Genomic DNA, 17,431 nt, shown 5'->3' with positions numbered 1-17,431 from the left:
ATTAACTTTTAAAACGATCAAAACATGGAGTCGCTTCAACAGAACGTCACGTCTGCCCGGGTCTTATCCTTGGATTCGTGGAGAGATGAACAATCAAGAGTGTGTCACGGGTCGTTTGTTCGCCGCTTCAAGTCAAACTAAATACAAGCTTCACGATCGTTTTTACGTGGCCCTCGAAAGAACATGTTTTTACAAACAAGCTGCACATATTAAATTTATATATAAAAAACAACAAAACACAATAACAAAAAAAGGTCAAATCATTTTTTACTTTCACAACGAAAAGTTTTACAAATGTATTTTTGTTTTGTACATTGAAATGATATAATTACTATACATATATATATATATATATATATATATATATATATATATATATATATATATATATATATATTTAAGTGTTGTGTAAATACAAAATACAAGTTACAAATATTAATTTTACATTTGTGGATGTCACAAAACACTGTGTATTTGCAGATCGACCTCTGAACAGTTACAAATATTAGTGAGACAAAAATAGCTTCATACCTATGAGGTTTTTTAATTGTGACTTTAACTCCCCCTGCTGGTTTTGAGAGTGAAGTGAAGTTCTCTGGTTTAATGTGTGTATGAACCTGGTAGACTCACACTTGTTCACTCTCACCTCACACCTGGAGACTCTTTACTTTTTTTGAAATTGAACCATTTCAACATTGAACGATCACTCTTCAGAGACACACAGCTGGGTTCTGGTCCAGATCTTGGTCCAGGTCCAGCAGGTTCTTGCTGCTGCTTTGATCTTGAACACAGAAGTAGAATGAGTGAGAATGAAGACATGGAGGACAATCTTGGAGGTCCTTGTCTCACCTCTGAGTGCTGGTCTGTTCATCGTGCTCCTCACACTGAGGGTATTTAAAGGAGTCTCTGTCCTCACCATGAGTCTCAGCAGAGTCTTCACCTTCACACAAACACACTCATGACATTCTTGTCAACATCAAAAGTTGTTCTCGCCTCATAGTGTAAAAACTATGATCAATATTATTGTGTTTTTGCTTTATTTGTCTGTGATGTATTATTTAAACTGTCTGCATCTTTGTTGAGGACTACAGATGGAAACTATCATTGTGCTAAATCTGGTGCAGCATCTTTTTAATGTAACTGAACATTGTCCTTTTAAAAAATAAACTGAACTGAACTAAATAGTTTCATAATGTCTTGTTTTCATTAGAGGAAAACAGAATTTACTTCACACGTTCTGCGCCCTCTACAGGCAGGGTTAGATGGAGCAGAGGTATCTTCTATCCACAGACGCAGATGGAACTATGAAATGAGGCGTCCACTATCCAGCATTAGCAGCTTCTCTGCTCGATAAAATCTCTTTCCACACTGAGATCTCAGGCTTTCTGGTCCTTGTTTTTGAGGCATTAGAGCAAATCTTCCTAAAGAAAGTCCAGCCCTTTTCTTCAACCCCTCCTGTCGGCACTCACCTGAGGGACCAGACCATCTCATCAGCTCCACCTGCCTGCAATTATTGAAGGAGAACAATAGGCTGCTTGGAGCTTCAGTCTTTAGTGCTCCATGCACATTGAATTGTCACTAAAACGCCCACAAAGCTGAGTATGGTTCGATGAACACTAACCACCCTAAACGGCTGCCATCTTAATGACGTTTTAAACAGTAGTTACGTCATATATAATTTATATACATATATATATATATACTTACAGGTGCATTTTCAGCAGCAGTAGAAGGATGACACGTCTTCGGTGCTGATACCAGCTTAAATATCTCGCCAATATTTCGATTCTCATATTTTTTCTTTATTTCTTTTTCCAAACTTGCAAAATGTGCTGCCAGCAGGTGAGACATACTATCAGTGGAGAATTTGCATACCAGTTAGTACACTATCCTGATGCATACTAACTTCTAGTATACTAAGAGAAGTATGCGATTTCAGACACAGCATTGCAGTTTTTTTTCAGTGCGCCCCCTACAGACGTGTCATTACAGGCTATTACACTGCTGGCTTGTTGTAAATCAGAAACTTAAAGAACTGTAGTGATGATGATGATGATGATGATGATCCAGATAATGAAGATGATGATGATGATAATGAAGATGATGATGATGAAGATGATGAAGATGATGATGATGATGATGATGATCCAGATAATGAAGATGATGATGATGATAATGAAGATGATGATGATGATGATGATGATGATAATGAAGATGATGATGATGATAATGAAGATGATGATGATGATGATGATGATGATGGTGATGATGAAGATGATGATGATGATGATAATGATGATGATGAAGATGATGATGATGATGATAATGAAGATGATGATGAAGATGATGGTCTGATCGTCTGATCGTCTGATCGTCTCTGAGCTTCATTAGAATTTGTGGCTCACGTGCGCAACACATGCACTTATTCTTACTATGTTTTTAAAATGAAAGTGTTTTCTTTGCATGTAGTTATTATGTGATGGTGTATTTATACAAGTGTGTTTTTAAGGATATAGCTCCGATCACGTGATCACATGAAGGAAACCGGCTTTAGCTTCTTTCATTCTGCAGCTTCACTTTGATATAACTGACTGACGTGATGTTGTTTCACAAGAACGTCTGTGACTCTCGTAGAGAAGACTTGAAGGATCCCACTGTGTTTGTTATGTTATAAAAACAATCTTATAATTCCTAATCGTTGTTTCCTAATTGCGTGAAATGCCTGGAAAACAACTCAATATAAATCGATCATGTTGTCTTAATAAATAAAGATAATTATTTTACACGAGGTAATGGTATATTATTTGCTAATAAAGAATATTTATAGACAAATTAGTCACTGGTCTTCTGACCAGAACTAACCAAACAAGACACTGATCAACTCCTTCTGACGCTGGTATAAAGCGTTGGACTGAAATAAAAGTACGTGACTCATGAAACTGGTGTTTCTTGTTAGACTGTTACCAAGCCTTGTGTTCTGGTTCATTGTCAAGATTTTATTTACTGTACGTGCTTTCATTTCTCTCCTGCAGGGAATTAAAAGAAAAAATATAGATATTTTCTGAGGATTTCTACAGAGGAGGTCTGTAACCTAATCAACGCCATATTCAAGGATGGATTCGACATGGACGGCTTCTTCCCTCATGGTCTTGTTAATGAAGATATCGCCTGTGATGTTGATGAAATGTTCTGGACTGATCCAGATAATAATATTTTCACTGCTTGATATTCTTTTCTTTTTGTTAGTTCCCCCCTATGTTTTTTATAGTATCTTTTCTCTTGATTGTGTTTTTTTTTGTTTTGTTTTTTTTGTTTTATGAACAGTACTGTTGTAGCATGGCACCGGTGAACAAGATGAAACCCTTCTTTTGCTCGTCCGACGTCCTTCCTTGTAGGCTCTTTATTAAAGTTGTTCATGTAATTGGCCCCTGGGTTTCCAAAATAGTAAAGCTCCCCCTTTCCACAGGGGGTTTCCCCAATGCATTTAAACATGCCATTGTGGAGCCTTTACTCAAAAAACCAGGCTTAGACCCAACTGACCTCAGTAATTTCAGGCCTATTTCTAAGCTCCCTTTCTTGTCCAAGATCTTGGAGAAGGTGGTGTCTGAGCAGCTGTCTTTGTTCCTGGATCAGAGCGACATCCATGAGAAGTTTCAGTCTGGCTTCCGTAAACATCACTCTACGGAGACAGCCTTACTGAAAGTGTCCAGTGACATCATGATGTCGGCTGACTCGGGTCAATACACTGTTCTGGTTCTCTTGGATCTGTCCTCAGCCTTTGACACAGTAGATCACCAGATCCTGCTGAGAAGACTGAGGGATGAAGTGGGACTGTCTGGGTCTGTGTTAGAATGGTTCTCATCATACCTTTCTGGGCAGTTTCAGTGTATCTGCCAATCAAACAAGGTCTGAATCATCTGTTGTGTGGAGTCCCTCAAGGTTCTGTTTTGGGTCCTTTATTATTTTTTACTGTACTTGATTCCCCTGGTCATTCAGAGATTTCCTGATGTTTCTTACCACATTTTTGCTGATGACATCCAGCTCTACTGCTCTTTTGATCCAACTGAGCCCCAGAGGCTGAACTTAGTCAATTGTTTGCTAGAAATCAAATAATGAGTGAAAACACTTTGCAGCTACATGTGGACAAAACTGGAACTCAGGTTATTTTGCTCCTAAACTTTGGAACGATCTCTGTGTTTGATGATCTACTGACTCCTTCAAGAAACATCTGTGTTTGATGATCTACTGACTCCTTCAAGAAACATCTGTGTTTGATGATCTACTGACTCCTTCAAGAAACATCTGTGTTTGATGATCTACTGACTCCTTCAAGAAACATCTGTGTTTGATGATCTACTGACTCCTTCAACAAACATCTTAAATCATTCTTATTTGTGCATTTCCCTGATTTTCTGGGACTCCTGTGTTTTTCTTACGTGTCTTGATCTTTTAAAGTATATATTTTAACTATTGTTTTTGATTGTCAAAGCGCTTTGTGGCCCTGGTCTAGAAAGGCGCTTTACAAATAACATTTTCTTACTTATAATTGCTTCTCGTTTTTTACAAATTGCGTTAAATGCCTGGAAAACAACTTATAACAACGAAACATATTTTTAAGTTTACGAATAATTTAATTTCCACTCATGTATCTAAAAACATGTGTTTATTTATAATCAATATTGATATTATGTGTCTCTGATAAACATGGATCTGAGCAGTAAATATGTACATAGAACACCTTCAAACCTGTCAGGAAGTCAAGTTTAATGCCATTATTATTCCTGAAGTATGAAATTTGCTGCACTCACACTGAAAGAGAAGAGAGCTCTGATTGGCTGATGTTCATGTCACATGAATGGTTATTTCACTGATTGCTTTTCTTATATTTTCTTATTTCATATTATATTATGTCACGGCTCGACCGGTAGCTTGTGACCGACTATAAGGTACTTCTGGTCTATATTAACAATACACACTCACATGATCACACTCACAGTCACTACAACAGCACAGACACACAATAATAGTGTATTATTTACTGATAAAGAATATTTATAGACAAGTTAGACACAGTGGTTGAAAAAGCCTCATCAGGAAGTTAAACAAATATGCACGCACACAAACACACACACAAACACACCCAAGCACACACACACACACACACACAAACACACAAACATTAAAGCACAGACGCAAATGTAGATACAAAACAAATACTCACATGTACAAACATAAAAAAATACTCACACGTACAGTATACAAACACACACACACACAGTTGTTTGATTGTGGTGAGATTCAGATTTTCTGCGTCATCATTTGTAGATTGAGCTGCAGTTGTTTTAAAACATCAACATGGATCATCTCGTTGTGATTCATTTCATTTCATCAACTGCTGACTTGTGTGAGAGTCAGAGAGTCACTGACCTGTCTGCAGCTTTCTTCTCTGTGGTCTCAGGTCCATGTTGGAGCAGAATTCAGCTTCTTCTGACCAGAACTGATGGAACAAGACACTGATCAACTCCTTCTGACGCTGGTATAAAGGGTTAGACTGAAATAAAAGTACGTGACTCATGAAACCGGTCTTTCTTGTTAGACTGTTACCAAGCCTTGTGTTCTGGTTCATTGTCAAGATTTTATTGACTGTACGTGCTTTCATTTCTCTCCTGCAGGGAATTAAAAGTAAAAATATATATAATTTCTGAGGATCTCTAGTTTCTTTGTCCAAAAACAACATGAACCCCTTTATCTTCATAACTATGGTTCTACAAATGATTCTTTCCGTTTACTCATTTATTGTCATTGCAACTAGTACAACAAGAAAAAAAGATGAGCTCCACACAGCAGGGGGCAGTAGACCTCGTCTGTAAAAGGCCTCACTTTCCACTAACAAGGCAACTTTTGGAGTCAGGAAAGCTGAAGTCTGCTGGTCACACTTGTAAAGGTGTTGCACCCATAGTAACTATGTTACCGTTTTTTGTATTGCATGAACACTAAAATCAAAAGTCATACACAATTATAAAAACCTTATACTCGAGGAGTAAAACTCCAGCCCAGATTAACACAACTATAAGCACAATGTCAGCTTCACACTTTTTGCAAATGACTGCACACAGAACAATTGCATGCAAACACACTTGTATCCATTACACACATATGCATATCAGCACTTCAGTGTCAACATTCATTTTACTGGCTTTTACTAGTTTTATATCCACCTTTATCGTCACTTTTGACTGTTCATATTGCAGTTTTAATTGGTTCTTACTTGAAACTGTTTTATTTGGACATCACGACTCCCGGCTACATGCTAGTCATGGACACGTCAAACACCGTCGACTCTTCGGCGCTTCAAGGTCAGAGTCAGAACCTGCTCAAGACTCAGGACTCATCCATTTTATTGACACAATCGACTCTTTTAATTTATCACCGATTATTGATAAACCAACACACATGGTTTTATACACACTGGCCTCAACCCATCCAAAGTGTCACTGAAGGATATCTGAGTGTCGGACCATAAAGCTGTTCTATTAACAATGGACCTGGTTACTCCATCCCCCGAACTCCTCCGACTCACTCGCTCACATGTTTTTAACCCTCACTCAACATCCTCCTTCACAGAGCATTTTACTCCTGCTTTTTTTAACAGCTTTAATCCTGAACCTCCCGGTTTTGGCAAAGACTTTATCCAAGATGAAAACCACCTCATGTGCTCTCAATGTCATTCCCACGAAAACATTAAAAGGATGTTTTTAACACAGTTTTACACATTTTATTCAGCTCTCTTTTCCCCAGTTCTTTTAAACATGCTGTGGTTCAACCTCGTTTGAAGAAACCCAGCCTGGACCAGTTTTTACTCATTTTAGATCAATTTCTAAACTCCTGTTTTTAGCCAAAGTCTTAGAAAAGGTGGTGTCCCTCCAAATTTTATATTTTATGTCTTCATGTAATTTATTTGAAAGATTTCAATCAGATTTAAGATCCGGTCACAGTACAGAGACTGAACTTTTAAAAGTCACTAATGACTTGTTTTTAGCTGCTGATAAAGAGGAAAGCGTGATTTTCATTATTTGAGATTTTACTGCAAACTTCGACACTGTTGACCACAATATTTTAATAGATCGTCTTAACTCTTGGGTTGGCATCAGAGAAACTGCACTGAGGTGGTTTTCTTCCTCCCTATTAAACAGAACCTTTGCGGTCGCCATGGGATACACCTCAAGTTCTACAGCCAGTGTCTCCTGTGGTGTACCTCAAGGGTCCGTTTTCTTACTTTTATTCTTTTAATACTTTCCTTTTTATTAAGTTTCTCCACACTTTACATAATTTAAATCTCCAAACACATAAAACAAATATAAAAACAAACAAACACACAAATAAATAAACTAGACAAAATAAAACATACAGGTTTCAAATGTCCATCATTCAAATCCAAAAGTCATTTAGGAGTGATAGTGTCAAATGAAGTCCATTTTTTTTTCAATCGCCGGGTCCACAGAGTTTCTTTCAGTCTGAGTTTCAAGGTCAATTGCTCCATGAGTCGTATTTCCCTCATAATGTTCATCCATTGATGCAAATCAGGAGCTTCTGCTTTGAACCAGTTTCTCGTAACTTTTTTACATGCAACCAACATTATTCACATTAGATACACATTACATGACATAACACATAGTTTATATTTCCCAGGTACATCGTTTTTTTAGAGTGTTTGGCACAGAATAGCCAAGAATGGTTCCAATTGTTCTATTTACATTCTCCCAGAATATAGTTATTGTTGTAAATTGCCAAAAAATGTGATCATGATGGACACCCTTCTCTCCACACATCCTCCAACATGTATCACCTGATTCGTCAAATTTGCTTTTTATTCTCGGAGTAATAAAGAGTTGACAAAGAGTGAGTTGTTCTCAAACATTTATATATGGCGCTAATATCTCTGAATTGTGTTCCTCTGTATGTATTGTAGATCCATTCAAGCAGTCCTCCTGGGTCCTCGTGCTTTGTATCTGCTTTACATAGTAGCCTCTTATTTGCAAGTATGGAAAGAAATCATCTTTAACTAGTCCAGATCGTTTTTTAGCTCCTGGAAACTCATTAAACCCTTTTTAGTTATTGTACAAATTGCTGTTATTCTTTTGTTTTCCCAGTCTTTGAATCTCATATCGTGTTGGTTTGGTTTGAATTCATCATCATATGACACCCAGTTTAGGTTTTTTACTTCTTTTTCCTGCTTTTCTTGTTGGATTATTTCAAACCACTCTTGTAAAGTGTGTAGAGTGAAAGGATCAAGAATATTGTATAGTTTTCTTATGATTTTACTGTTACTAGAAGTGATCGGACCGGGATGTCATTTCTTTTTGATTCGATATCCTTCCATTTTCATCAAAGGTTTCATCAAACCAACTGATCTTCTCAGTTGTGCTGCGTAAAAGTAGTCCTTGAGATTGGGAAGCCCCATCACACCTTTTTATTTGGGTAATTGGATTGTTGTGTATTTTATTCTCAGCTTTTTTCCATTCCAAATGAATTTTGTTTTGTGTAGAGTTGACTATTTGGATTGTTCGTCTAATATTATCTCGGGCTACACGTCCTGAGATGAAGACAGTTTGGCCCGTTTTAAACAGAGTTGACATTATTTTTCCATCTTTTTTTTAAATAATGGATGTATATATTTAATAATCTACATTTAGTGCAGATATCGGTCTATAATTTCCATAATTTATTTGTCTTTTCCTTCCTTTTGGATCACTGAGATTATAGCCTCAGAGAAGACTGTTTTTAAGAGTTGAATTAAACAAGCGTGTGGAAAACAAAACGTAAATAAATAGTTTATTGTATCCTATATACTTATATATATCATTATATACTACTGTACACAATCCCTGTTACCTGATTATGTCGCTCTCCATGTAGGCCTTGATAGTTGTTACTACATTTTGTAATACATGAGAGACAACATTTCTGGTACTACTACGGTACTAATACTGTTATTTTCATACAATATTTTGTTATATGTGTGATCAATTTCTTGTATTGAAATTTTCTTACCCCTCAATGGAAAATCTTTCCATGAGCCTTCAGCACGACCACCTCCTGATGGAGGGAATATCATTCTTTTTAATAAAAAAAAGGTTATATAGATGGACGTGACATTAGTTGAGTTAGCTGTAACTTCAGTATAGACAACTTACTCCAGTGAAAATAAATTCACTCTTTGTACAGATGGAGAAGGCATACTACGGATTTGATGAACAGTCATTTGGTTATTGAATAGAAAACATTTAATGAGGAAATTGCAACATTCTACCATAATCATGAAAATTCCACAGCTGGTTCCATCTGCCTGTACTGGAAAATGCTGAAAATAGGTGTCATGTTTAATAATATCTGTCTTATACCAATGATATCAAACAACAGATACAGTGAAGTCATGGCTAAACATCTCTGTCCAATCTTCTGTAGTAGATTATAGCCCTTAGACCAGGGGTCGGCAACCCGCGGCTCCAGAGCAGCATGCGGCTCTTTGATCACTCTGATGCGGCTCAGCAGTTGAAAATAATGAATGAGTATTTAATTCAAATGTATTTGATTTTAGTTCATTCATTTTCAAAATGTAATTCTATTAAGATTATTATGGCGATCTTATAAAATGTGTTAACATATTTTTGTCGCTCTTGATACACGTCACAACCTCCAATGTGCGACACCCTCCAGTGTCTGGTTACTTTAACTTTTCCACCCCAGGTAGGCTTACTATGGAGAATTCAAAGAAAAGAAAAGTGTCTGAAGAAAACAGAACGTTCGATGCTGCGTGGGCAGATGCATTTGCTTTCACTGCTGACGAGACTGGTTTACCTGTGTGCTTAATATGCAATGAGAAACTCGCTAACAACAAAAAGTCAAATGTCGCCAATTTCCAAAATAAACACGCAGCATTTGCTCAAAAATATCCGGAAATGAGAGAAAAAAAAGCTGTTTCTGAACTGACACGGAAGGTGATTTGAGCAAAAATCACTTCAAGAAGTGGATGAAGTCTGCAAATATAAGTACATATGCTCGTTTTGTTGCAGCTCAGGAAATAGTAAGGCAGCGGAAGCCGTTTGCAGATGGAGATATTTAAAATAATCTTTCATTAAGATTTCAGAACATCTATTCACAGACTTTAAAAACAAGAGTGAAATTGTACAGAAAATCAAGGATATGCCCCTCTCTGCAAAAACTGTCAAAGACAGAACCATACAAATGGCAGAAGACATCACCAGACAGTACATTAAAGACATCAATTCAGCTGTTGCCTACTCAATTGCCTGTGATGAATCCAAAGACAAAGGTGATATTGAACAAATAGCGCTGTTCTGCCGGTATGTAAACTCTGCTGGGCCACAGGAAGAAATGATTGAGTTGATACCACTAAAAGGCCAAACACGGGGGGAGGACGTCTGTGAGGCTGTCTTGAATTGTTTAAGAGCCAAAGGAATAAACACCGCCCACCTGGTGTCAGTGGCTACAGACGGGGCACAGAGTATGACAGGAGCGCACAAGGGCTTTGTGGCTTTACTGCAGAAGTTGCTGGACAGAAAGTTGCTGACTTTTCACTGCGTCCTGCACCAAGAGGCACTGTGTGCTCAAACATTTCCTCCGGAATGCACAGACGTAATGAATGTTGTCATTCAGATTGTCAATAAAATAATGGCGAAAGGTTTAAATCACCGTCAGTTTCGTTCGTTGCTGGACGAGCTGGAAAGCACATATTCTGATCTCCTGTTGCACAACAAAGTCCGGTGGCTGTCTAGAGGCGAGGAGCTGAAACGCTTTGCCGCGTGTCTGGAAGAGGTGAAAACATTTCTGGGCAGCAAAGGGCTCACATATCCTGTGTTGGAACAGCCAGAGTGGCTGGAAAAGCTACACTTCATGGTAGACATGACAGCGCACCTGAACACGCTAAACACAGCTCTTCATGGGAAAGGACACACAGCCCTGTGCATGTTGGAGGAGGTTTTGGCTTTCGAGCGCAAGTTGACAGTGCTTGCCAGAGATTTACAGAAAGGTACACTGTCACACTTCCCCAGTTTGAGTGAGTTCAAAAAAGCTCACATTGTGAATTTAGAGTATTTACATTCTGCAGTCATTGCAATGCAAACATCGTTTGGGAAATGATTCAGTGAGTTCAGAGGAAAAAACACATTATCCTTCCCTGTCACTCCCCTCAGCCTCGATCCATCCCTGTTGAATATGACAGCCTTTCCAGGTGTGAGTCCACCTGATCTTGAAATGGAACTGGCTGACATAGCCGACAAAGACATGTGGGTGTCCAAGTTAAAGCGCCTGACAGCGGACCTTGAAGATGTTTCACGCCAGAAGGCCGTTCTTGCTCAGAATCACAAATGGTGTGATATTGAAAACCTCCCCAAACCAGACAAACTTGTGTTTGAAACTTGGAACGCTATCCCCGACTTTTATGAAAAAGTATGCACTTGGAGTCCTGTCGATCTTTGGATCCACATTTGTATGTGAGCAGGTGTTCTCCAACATGAACTTTATTAAAAACAAACATCGCACACGCCTCACAGATGAGAGCCTACAATCCTGTGTGAAGATAAAGGTCATACAGCCCTGATGTGGAGACGCTATGCACTGCGGTTCAGGAGCAGAAATAACATTGACCAAGTATGATAAATGATTTAATTTACTATAATTTGGCAAATATTCACATTTTTTAATTGTTCAGTGAAATAGACATTTTATTATTCAGGTTGGCAGCTGACGGCACGGCGCCAGTAGAAGGATGACGGCACAGAGAGAGAGGACGGCATTTTTGGTTCTCTGCCAGTGGATAATTGAAGTTTGGCGTTTTGTTTTTTCATTACTACAAGGAGGACTTAAATAGTTTTTTACTTAACCTTCAACACAACGTCTTTTTCGGAGTAAAAAACGTTTTGTTGCATGCAGAAATTTTATTTCAATTTCTCTTCAGTCGTTCATTGATTTCATAAATTTAACCCATAATAGTTTGTTTATACATAGCACAAAGCAAAAAAAAATGTATATGCAGTGTTATTTCATTTTAAATTTCAAAAGAGTTTTGTGGCTCCCATTGTTTTCTTTAATTTGTGAAACGGGTCAAAATGGCTCTTTGAGTGGTAAAGGTTGCGACCCCTGCCTTAGACAAACTTTTATTTTCAGAACAACTCATTTCTGGTAGATTTAACTTTAAAATTGCCTCTAGGTAAACATGACCTGAAGAAAAGAAGCACCACCTTTGAGTCTTAGTCCAAAGTAATTAAGTAAGTAAGTAAGTAATTTTTTTTAATATAGCGCTTTTCCAGACCAGGGTCACAAAGCGCTTAAACAATCAAAACAATATTCAATAAAGTATATACTTTAAAGATCAAGATAAAACTGATAACACAACAGGAGTTCCAGAAAATCAAGGAAAAGCCTGAACAAACAGTCTGGAAGGATTTCTCTCCTCTGGTCCTGGACCGTGTGCCAGAAACCATCAGTAGATTCTGATCCACAGACCTCAGAGCCCGAGCTGGGGTGTAAGGCTGGATCAGGTCAGTGATGTAAGGAGGAGCCTGACCATGAATAGATCTGAAAGTGGAAACTTTTACATTTATATCGATAATGATTAATTCATTGGAGTTATTAATTAACTATGAAACACTACTTTGAATCAATCTCATTTACTGAAGTCACTTCGTGTTGTTGTGATTAATGTTCTTTACTGAGTAAGAGGCTCTTAAATTGATTATACAAACATATGAAAAATTGGGTCCGGTCCTGGTCCTTTGTTGCAGGCTGGCAAAGATCTCCCTTGACCGAGTTGGCGTAACTGTCCAGAGATGTATCTTTACTCGGTGCAAGGGGTCACAAGTCTTTTCTGGAAGAGCAGTTTGGTTGCTTGGTTCAGGCTTGCTTGGCTGGCTGCAGGAGATTGGGTTGCAGCTTGCTTGTGTCTTGAGAAGCTATGGTCAAGCTGGGAAGCTTCTCTCACCAAGTTGCAGGAAGGGAAGGGGCAGGAGTCAAGAACGGGGTCGAAGAGAGGAGAGGATGGGACCCCAAGAGTGACAAGCGTGTCAGGAGTGTAAGGACCAGAGAGTCAAGAGCGTGATTTGTATCACGCACTGCCTCTTTAAGCTATTCAGTCTTGACCCAGGATTGATGCGCTGTTACTGATTCCTCACCCCCCATTGGCTGGAGATGAATGAACCACTTGAAGTTTTATTGTCAAAATAATTGTGTGATGTGTTTAAAGCTGGATTATGTGCTGGACAAAGGGGCCCCAGCAGAAGAAGTTATAGTGAGGGACGCCGACATCTGCCTCTGAAAAGAGCATTTTTGGAGCCTTGGTTGCAACATGTAAACGGAAAGCAATGTAGGTTCAGATTTATTTTATTACTTTTGGTTCATCTTTGTTGGAAATGATGTATTAGGTTTAACCCGACTGCAATTATTTTTAACTTATACAATCTGTAGAGATCCTGCTCTACTAAACGTCTGCAGGACCTGAATTCACCAATTTAGTTTCAGTAAAATAATTAAACAATAAAAGTTCCACAAGTAGTTCAATCACAAATAAATGTACTTATAAAAGACAAAGCCAAACAAAAATACTCTCAATTCAAACTATACTTGTCACTTGATCTAAAACACGAAATAATGAACAGTTTGTCCATCATTATTGAACATTAATGTTGCAGGCCTGAATCGTAGCTCAGGTGCGGTAAGACCGGATACGATGGGGCCGCTTCACTCCGCAAAGCAATCAATAAAAAAGTACCCAAGTGTCTGATGGATTTGGGGGAGGCTTCCATGTTGGGGGGGACTTGGAGGTGGTCAGTTGGCTCAGGTGGATTGGATATGCGGCTCCTTCAACTCAACTCAACTGCGGATCTTTGATGATCTCTGAATGTCGGGCTGACAGAAAATCATCATCCAGCTTTTCTCGTTCCTTTTGGTTGCTCACAAACTCATCGGATCGTCAGTTGTCCTCCATCTAAACTCTTGTAAACGGCATTTAAAAGGCCCGGGCTGTGTCCCATATCACACACTTCTCTGCGTGCACTGGTTTATAGTACACATTCAGATGTGTATGTGTAACCAATGTGGAAAATGTAGGGTTGATAGCAGTGAACTATCAGTCCAGTAAATAAAATAATTATGGACAGAAGAACATTCATCCACCACATACACAGTAGAGAAAATAAATATTTATATTATATTGTTTCCTACTCTAAACTATTATAAAAATATAAACAAAATATACTTTCACAAAGTATTCAATAACCAAACAAAAACAAAATAGCCTCCTTGGCTGGAAAATGTATTGTCTTCAAACGAAAAATAATATTGTCTGTTTGTTGTGCTGACGAGCAAAATAAAAGTGCATAGAGTGAGTATCAATCCTGAAATACTCTAGTTTGTCCTGGAAGTCTTTGTGGAACAGATGTTTACTCGTCCTCCTTCGGTGACAATCAGGAACCAGCAAAGAACAGTGAAGTTCTAGGAGTGACAAGCGAGTGTTTCAATAGAAATGCAGGAGCGATGACACGTGTCTCAGTCTCTGAGCCGCTGAAGCATCTCAACACCTGAGTCTCATCAGTGGAACACAAGTAAAACAATGGCCGTCTTAAAGCGACAGTGTCTTAATGCGATACAAACATCGAAAAGTAATAAAACACAAAAATAACAACTGGGTTGAATTATATTATTCCAGTGAAAATAATTGAAACATAAAACACCAAATAAACGGCTGGGTTACATATGTACTTGGCCAGTGCTCAAATTTGGCCACGGTAGTACTGTCTCGAATAAAACTCTGCTGCTACACACTTACAGGAAATGACTTGACAGCTTCTTCTTCTATTACTTTTTAACACTGACTGAAACCAGTCTTTGAAACACTATCACTGACACTTGACAACACTTTTCTCCAATTGAAACAAGTTGTGTTTCATTGTGTTATTACTGTTGTTGTGTTGTGTGACATTTACGTCGGTATCTGCTCTGAAAACGGTCGTCAGTGACGTAGCTTCAGTTTAGCTTCAGTTTAGCTTCAGTTTAGCTTCAGTTTAGCTTCATCTACGTCACTAAGATGGAGGTCGTTGAGGGTGGAAAGTGTCCATCGATCCACACTCAACTTTCCCAATTCAGTGCAGATTGTGGACTAGATTTTCGCACACTGATAATTGGGACACACTTGTGCACTCAAAATATTAAGTGTAAGTGCAGAAGTGAACAATTTGCGACACAGTCCTGGTCTCACTCAATTCGCCGCCCCATGTCACTCAATCACGGGAACATGAGAAACACAGCTGTCAATCATTCCATCAATCCAAAATAAACATTCATAAATGAGTTAAATTGTGCATCATCTGAAAATAAAACATTTAAATTATGCAAAACAAAATGTACAAGATTAAATGTTATCAATAGGTTACTTAAATAAAAAATCTTATTTGCTGAAAAAAAGTTCATAAAAATCCTACAAAGCAGATATTTTCTTTTCTTTGCTGATTTCATTTTTTCTTTCTTTTTTGTCTGATTGAACAACTATCTTGACGGAGCTGTTTCATGTCAGATCTGCTTCCTTTTTAACACAGTTGCACCGAGCAATGCAACGCTACGAGTACTCGCTCTCCGAACCTGATGCATGCGCCGATGGACCGGTGCTGCTCGACCCATCCCAGGTGTGTAATGTGGCCTTCTACAGAGACAACCTACTGCCCCCTGCTGGCGAGTTCGTCCATCTTTCTCAGCGACGAGGCTGAGGCTCGAGACGTAATCCATAGCGACAGCCTGTAGAGGGCGTAACAGCATTTGTAGATTCAAGATTCAAAGTGTTTATTGTCATATACATCGAGAAACACGTTTCCCTATGCAATGAAATTCTTTCTTTGCCGTCCCTCCACAAATATCGGCGTAACAAAAAAAAAAAAAAAAATATATATACATAGCAAAAAAAGTCAAGATAAAATAACAATAAAAAAAAAAATTATAATATAAAAAAGGGAGGGGAACTGTACATGAGATGGATTTAAAGTGACAACAGTGCAGTGTTCAGCTGTTCATGATTCTTATTGCAGTGGGGTAGAAAGAGTTTCTCAGGCGTGTGGTCCTGCATTTTGCACTCCTGTACCTGCGTCCCGAGGGCAGGAGTGTAAACAGTCCATGTTGTGGGTTGTAGAACCACGGTTCTAAAAATAAAAGGGTTCATCTTGTGTTTGGGTCGGTCTGAACAATGAAACTAGAGATCCTCTCAAAAGAAACGTTAAATAAAATCTTTTCTTTTTACTTTAAATGAATATAGTGATGTGTTGATGAAGCTTCATGAAACAGTGTCATTATTTCCTGAGTCCACTAGATGTCACTCTTTGCTCTGTAAACTGAGACCCCGAAGTATAAACCCGGTTCAGCAGTGCAGTGTGGGGGTCCCACTCCTCCGGGAGGGACTGATCTGTGAAAAATATGACCCTGCTTCATGAAGCTTCATCGACACATCAATAGATCTAATATCGCTGGCGCTACAGAAGGCTCAACATATTTGTTTCTGGCTCCCTCTACTGTTAGAGATAAAGACTTTTTTAGGTCAGTTTTATCTTCCTTAGTAGCTTGAAAGCCATAATAGAAAGAATGTTGTTTGTTTGCCAGTGTAAAACAAGGGTAAATGTTTATTTTTTAGTTTTAAAAAGGTGTATTCATGTATTATGATGGATACACAGAGACAAGCGAGGAAGAGTTTTGTTGTTTCCTTCTGTCTGCAGGAGCTGAACGAGTCATCACCCTCAAGATGGAAATCCCCGGCTCCATAACTCCTCTCATCCAGGAGATGTTGGAGAACTCTGGAGGCCTGGAGAGCGGCAGCTCTGCCCAGCTCTACCAAAGCAGTCCAGCCACACAATCGGCGTAGTGACGGCCGACAAAGTTATATAAATACATATAGATATGAACTATGGTGTTTGACATGAGGGCGACTGAAAACCTTTTCTGAGATGAGAAACTGTTGTATCCCTTCAGTGTTTTGATCTTTTCGTACCACCGAGAGTATTGAGGAAGATGTTTGACTTTGATGTCACGTGTACATTATTCTGATGAACACAAAGAGCAAACAGAAGTTATTTCCAGTCCTCACATGTATGTGCACAAAAAGAAAGTCGCTACGAGTGTCACAGTCTATTCCAGGTTGTTGTCCACGTATTGTTTTGTGCTTCCAGACGAATGGAAAACAAATGATTGTATGATATGGTCACAGGTCTTTTCAAGAAATCCAGTTCATGAAGATTCATTATAAAGGGGATATGTATATAAGTTGTATTAATTTCTTCAAAACTATGAAGAGTTTTAGGCTTCACTTGATTTTGAAAAGAAAAAACCTTTTATGTGTTTTGTTCATAGGTTTGTGATTCCAGGAAATACATTTTACTGA

General features: G+C 38.5%; 3 protein-coding genes across 3 annotated transcripts in view; all 3 read right to left on the bottom strand.

The window, feature by feature from the left end:
* Positions 1-17,431, bottom strand: part of LOC148085161 (NLR family CARD domain-containing protein 3-like) — a gene marked incomplete at its 5' end in the record, with an annotated part of 350,040 nt that overhangs the window by 193,275 nt on the left and 139,334 nt on the right. The gene's annotated exons all lie outside the window — the stretch shown is intronic.
* LOC148085164 (protein NLRC3-like) overlaps positions 1-17,431 on the bottom strand; it is a 145,721-nt gene that overhangs the window by 71,001 nt on the left and 57,289 nt on the right. The window lies entirely within an intron of this gene.
* LOC148085167 (NLR family CARD domain-containing protein 3-like) overlaps positions 1-17,431 on the bottom strand; it is a 181,026-nt gene that overhangs the window by 152,558 nt on the left and 11,037 nt on the right. The gene's annotated exons all lie outside the window — the stretch shown is intronic.

This window comes from Callionymus lyra, chromosome 2 (genome assembly GCF_982586985.1).
Source record: "Callionymus lyra chromosome 2, fCalLyr1.hap1.1, whole genome shotgun sequence".
NCBI lineage: Eukaryota > Metazoa > Chordata > Actinopteri > Syngnathiformes > Callionymidae > Callionymus > Callionymus lyra.
This window is presented reverse-complemented; position numbering and strand designations above follow the sequence as displayed.